Source organism: Lycium barbarum, chromosome 1, assembly GCF_019175385.1.
Source record: "Lycium barbarum isolate Lr01 chromosome 1, ASM1917538v2, whole genome shotgun sequence".
Taxonomy (NCBI): domain Eukaryota; kingdom Viridiplantae; phylum Streptophyta; class Magnoliopsida; order Solanales; family Solanaceae; genus Lycium; species Lycium barbarum.
In genome coordinates, this window is record NC_083337.1 from 66,599,665 (window position 1) to 66,605,585 (window position 5,921).

A 5,921-nucleotide genomic window follows, 5' to 3' on the forward strand; every position below is an offset into this window, starting at 1 on the left:
TATATTGTGATGATCTAGATTAATGATGAATGTGAAACCATTGAGATTAGTTTGGAAATTGAAGTTGAAATGAAGGTTATGACATTATGTTAAAAAGATAGCTAGTTAAGTTATATTGTGTTTATAGTGATTGTTGTTGATGTTGATGTTGTTGTTGGGTTGTTGTTGATTGTTTTGGCCGAGTTAAATTCTCGGGGATGCTATATGTATAGGGGAGATGCTGCCCAAATTTCTGTAGGAAATTATGAATAAAGATTGAATACTTAAAGATTGAAAATTGAGAATTGGTAAATGTGACCAATTGCAGATTTTGGACGAAACGGGAATTGAATTTGGAAAGGCGTAAAGAGCATACAAGGTATGTAAAGCTATCCCGATTCTTCTTTTGGCATGCCCTAGGTGTACTAGTGTCACGACCCGACTAGGGGCCGTGACGAGTACCCGATACTTGTACCGAGCACCCCTTAGCTATCCTGTATAAACAGTGCCATATGTTTTTTCTAAACATTAACATTTGCAGTAAACTTTCTAATATGGCGTTACACCAGAACGCGAACCATTCGGAATACAATACATTAAACTGTACATAGCTGACTGTGTATATCTGTCTACGAGCCTCTAGACATAGTACCGTTATACATAGAAAGGGCCGAGTATTGTCGCGCCGAAAATACATACACAAAATAGTACCAATGATATGAGGCTCCGGAACGACTGGAGCGCTGCCCAATGCTGCAGATAGAGCCTTAGAGACCCGGTCCGTATACCTGCTAACCTGCGCGGCATGAACGCAGCGTCCACAAGAAGGGACGTCAGTACGAATAATGTACCGAGTATGTAAGGCAAGGAAAACAATGCAAGCAGTAACATAGAGTACAATTAATAATAATATCACGGAGCCATAGGGCGTATAACGAGGCAAGAACGTAACCTGTACATAGGAAGGCCCCTCTTTAGGCCGACTGTCATGTAGGCTTGTCTTTTCATCTTTGAAATGTTTCTTTTCATGGGCATAGGAGTCAACTTTTTTATATTTCTTATTCTCGTGTGCAGAAAACAGTACATTTCAATAACGGTATCTTTCATTTACATTTACAGATGCCGAATACAATCGGCTCTCCCAACCCCCTCCCCAACGATGACCCAACATATTACATCACATATGTATCACACATTATATATATATATATACAGACGCCGCGTACGGCTCATCCCATATCCCGCGTCCGGGCATCCCGCGTCCAGGATGGAATCCAGCTGAATCAGGTGGTGATATAACAGTGGCCCTTCCCTTTTTCCCCACATACACGTACATTTACTCATCCTTTATGCATATACATGTCTTATATACAGTTACTTTGTCATATACATATACATACCCATACACGTATACCCGTTTTATATATATACATATGTCATATAAGCGCACAAGAGCGCCAAGGAAAATCATGTATCCATCGGAGTGACATAAGGTCGGTGACCTCCGATTACATTACGGAATGCTAGTGATAGCTTTGTCTCACCTTGAAGGAACAAGTATTTTATGGCGAAACTATCAACGGAAAATAGTTTTACAGTAACCGAAAATGAAATCTTAGGTATTTTAGAAAATAAAGTTATAACTAGAAAATATAAATATGATTCAAAAATTAGTTTATCGCTTTCATGTTTATATGAAGTACTTGGCTTAGTCGTAGAGTCGTTCCGGTCGTACTTATCATAGCTACATTCTCTTGTCCGACATTGTCATTATCATTATCATCATAGAAACACTCCCGCTGGAGTAGTCATAGTACTTATCACTTGGTGACGAAATCGGGATCAAAGGCCCCCTTTGGATTCACTTCAAGTACGTTAACCAAGATTATAGGAAGATCCGAGAGTAACGGGCCCACCTCGGGCCGGACGAGGTAGCGTATACAATTTACCCATATTACGTGTCATAGCGTTACTTGTATGAGTCTTAGGGTAATCGGGTCCCACTTAGGCAAGTTATAGGGGTCTAGAAGGTCTTTTCATCATTTTGCACACTTTTTACTTCAATTCAATTGAACAAAAAGTTGAAAACTTTAGGTGCGGATTCCGGGGATTAGGGTTGTCCCCGAGACTCGTACCCGACTTCTTTTAGTTAAGACATGCCATAGAAAGAAGGGTGAAGCCTTACATACCTCTTTCCGCTCCTTTAGCTATTCCAAATTCACGTCACAATTTCGTCAAAATCTGCGAATTGGTCATTTTTACCAAAACTTCCATTAGTATACTTAGAGTCAAAACCTTAAGGAAACATTTTGCTACCGAAATTTCGGCAGCATTTCCTCTGTAAATATACCATCCTCGACATTCAATTTAGTCAAATTCTCATCAAACACAATCCGGGAATTCAAACCCGGCCAAACTATTAACATAATTCAACAATCACACTAGCAATTCACATATTCCATTCAATATACATGATCTCAATTTACTACTTTCTTCAAAACCTTCCGACTTCAATGAAAACAATAGCAACCTCATAATCTATATTCCAACAACATCATACTAACCACATTACCTTCCATGCATGCAAGAACATTACATTCCGTTCATATAACTTCTAAAACAAGTCTCCACTACTACAACTTCACTAAGGTCCTTAGACATTCATTAGCAACATAGAGTCCACAACATAACAACAAGCAAAATATTAAATAAAATTGACTTATTCTCTTCCATCTTCCACCATAACCATACGGCCAACACCAACATACACACTACAACCTCTCAAAATTCATTCAACTTCCATTATCAATATAGTATTTACAACAACAACAACCCAACCAAACACTAAACAAAATAATTGAAATATGATTCCTACACATATACATATATACACGGCCACATACCATATTCCTCTATTTCATGAATTTCATCCATTTTAACTTACTACAACACATATAAACCATGTACAACACATAAAGAAAGATCAAAACTCACCTTTCTTCTTCAACTTCTCACTTAACTACAACTTAGCATCTTGTATGATTTTGAATCTTTCTTGTTCCAACAACAACTCCACCTTGTTAAGCACCCTTTACTTGGTAGAAAATAATTTTTGAAGAGTTTTTATCAATTTTTCCTTGGAAATTTGATCTTGGCCGAAAGGCCTTGAGGGTTTTTCTCCTTCTTTATTTTGTTCTTCTTTTCTTGAAGATTCTAGAGGAAATAAGATGAATAAATCATCTTTCCACGTGTATATATACTTAGTCCCTTCCAATAGTAATTAAACATTTTGCCCCTAGCTTGGCTTGATTTCATTTGGCCAAGTTGAAAGTGGGGTCCATGGCCAAGTGGCCCCTTTTCTTGAAAATTCTAGCAAATTTCCTCTAATTCATGAAAAATTATGTTCCAAATCTCAAATTTGCCCTTCGTCTTCCTCCATATTTTCACGAGTCATATTGCGAATTTCCCTTTATGCCCTTGACCTTCCTCATTAATTCTACTTAAATTTTTTTTTTATAAACAACTTGTACACCAATAAGGTCAAAATTATAATCTTGCTCTTAATCTCCCGCAATTACCTTAAACTATCCGAATGCGGAAAAAAAATGCGGGATATAACATCCTCCCCCCCTTTAGAACATTCGTCCTCGAATGTTAAACTGACATCATAGTGTACCGTAACACTTCGGGGAGGTCTCCTTTGTAGATATCTCACATATCGCTTAACATATCCATTCTAGGAGCTTAGGTTGCCTTCAAATCATAGGCCAATTCATTTAACTCCGAATGCTGGCTCTGCGTTAACAAGTCCCTCTTGTTCGTTCTTGAATAGTCATAGTCCATTTCAGGTCTAATATGTCTGCCTCTTCTGCTAGCCTAGTCCATCTCCGCCTACATGGCTTCTATAGGGTTCCTGACCACTCCACACACTCTAATTTACATTAGACTACCCAATTTCACAGTCGTCTCTTGTTCCCACATTTATGAAATTTTCAGCATATTTCCCAGGGGGTCACCCATCATGGAATTACTCCCACCTGAGCACGCTTAACCTTGGAACTTTAATGCATTTCGATGTCTCGGTGTCAATATTTTTACTTCCGCTTTCCCGTACTACCTATATCACATAATATGGGACGCGTTGGGGTCTCGGTAGTTTCGAAACGTCCGCGTAACACGTATTTTCCTTTATTTACAGTTCTGACCTTCGCAATTTCCAGTATTCGCCTTTTACCTTTGCGTATGGCCACTTTTCATCCAAATTCCCGAATTCTTAATATGTCCAGTAATACAGAGGACAGTATAGGGTAAAATAAAATTCGAGTTAATTAACACACGTCTATCACAGAAAATACTGAAAAAGTACCTGTGGCCGCGTCTGCAGAAGGCTCAGGATCCTGTCGTCCTGTCAATGCATATAGGCGGTGCGGAGGACCGGCTGAACTGGGTGCTCCTCCCCTACCTCGGCCGCGGCCCGCTGGAGCCTGAGAAGTCTGTCCACGAGGGCGCACGGTCGACGACGAACCGATCGCTGATCCGGCTGGCTGAGTTTGGCCTCCTTCACCCTTTAGTGGGCAATCACGTACAAAATGGTCAGTCCGTCCACAGGCAAAACAACCACCGATGTCTTGGTAGCACTGCCCAGAGTGTGGCTTGCCACACCGAGCACATCGTGGTGGGGGAAGCCCCGTCCTGCTAGAATCGGCTCTGTACTGAAGTCTTGAAGCCTTAGAGCCTTGTCCTGTTCCTGAATTGGTAGGTCGGTCAAATCCCCATTCCGCAAATCGAGGAGGTGCACTGGACGCTGGTTGGCCCGAATACCCAGATTGCTCTTGTGCCTGCCCCCCTCTATACTCGCTCCTACCCCTGGAAAATCTGCCTCTTTTTCTGGAACCCCTATCTGGATAGCTCTCCTCTCTCCGTGTCTGATACTGCTCTTCCAGATTTTGGGCGTGGGCCTAGATGCGGGTAATAGTCATCCCGTCCTGGAGTGAGGCCGTCAAGCACTCCTTAACCAAATGTGGCCCTAGCCCACTTACAAACCGGTGCACATGGTCTCCCCTATCAGCTATCAGGGCGGGGGCATACCTGGCTAGCGAGTTGAAATGAAGACTGTATTCCCGAACACTTATGTTTCCCTGTATAAGGTTCAGGAACATATCGGCTCGAGCCCGTCGAACCTCTGGCGGTAGGAAATGTCGTAGAAATGCCTCCATAAACTCCTGCCAGACCGGGGGAGGGGCATTTGCTCCCCTAGAGGATATCCAGCTGTTATACCACAACACTGCTATATCCCGCAGCCTGTACGATGCCAATTCTACTGACTCTGTGTCTGAAGCATGCATTATCCCCAGAGTCCTCAGCATTTCATCTATAAAGCTCTGCGGGTCTTCCTCTGGTTTTGACCCATAAAACTCTGGCGGCTTCAGGGTAATGAAGTCACGGGCTCTTGCACTTACCGCCCTATCTCCCGAGTCTACATCTCGTCGCTGAGCCTGTGTGGCGACTAACTGGGTTAGTAATTGGATGGCCTCTGCCACTTGCTGGCCCGGAACTGCTGGCGGTGGAACTGGAGGTGCGGGGACTGGAGCTGGAGCTCTTCCCTGCTCTGCCGGTGCAGGGGGGACAGGATTAGTGTGAGGGGGAGCTTCATTGCCAGATTCTTCTTCGTCTGGCTCCCGTTCAACTCTGCGGGCCGCCACCCCCTTGGCTTTCTCGGCCGCCGTAGCCTTTCTCTTCGGCGACATTACTTAAACCATAACATCGGTTTTAGAAAAGGAACATGGAAGCCTGGTAACATAGCTCTATCGCACGATTTCAGAATACAAAGAAGGTCACATTTCCTAAATGCCCTGTAACCTCCTGTCTATAAGTATGGCGCGCTACACACCCATAGACAAGACTCTACTGGACACGGCTCGTAGACAAACCCTAGGACCGAA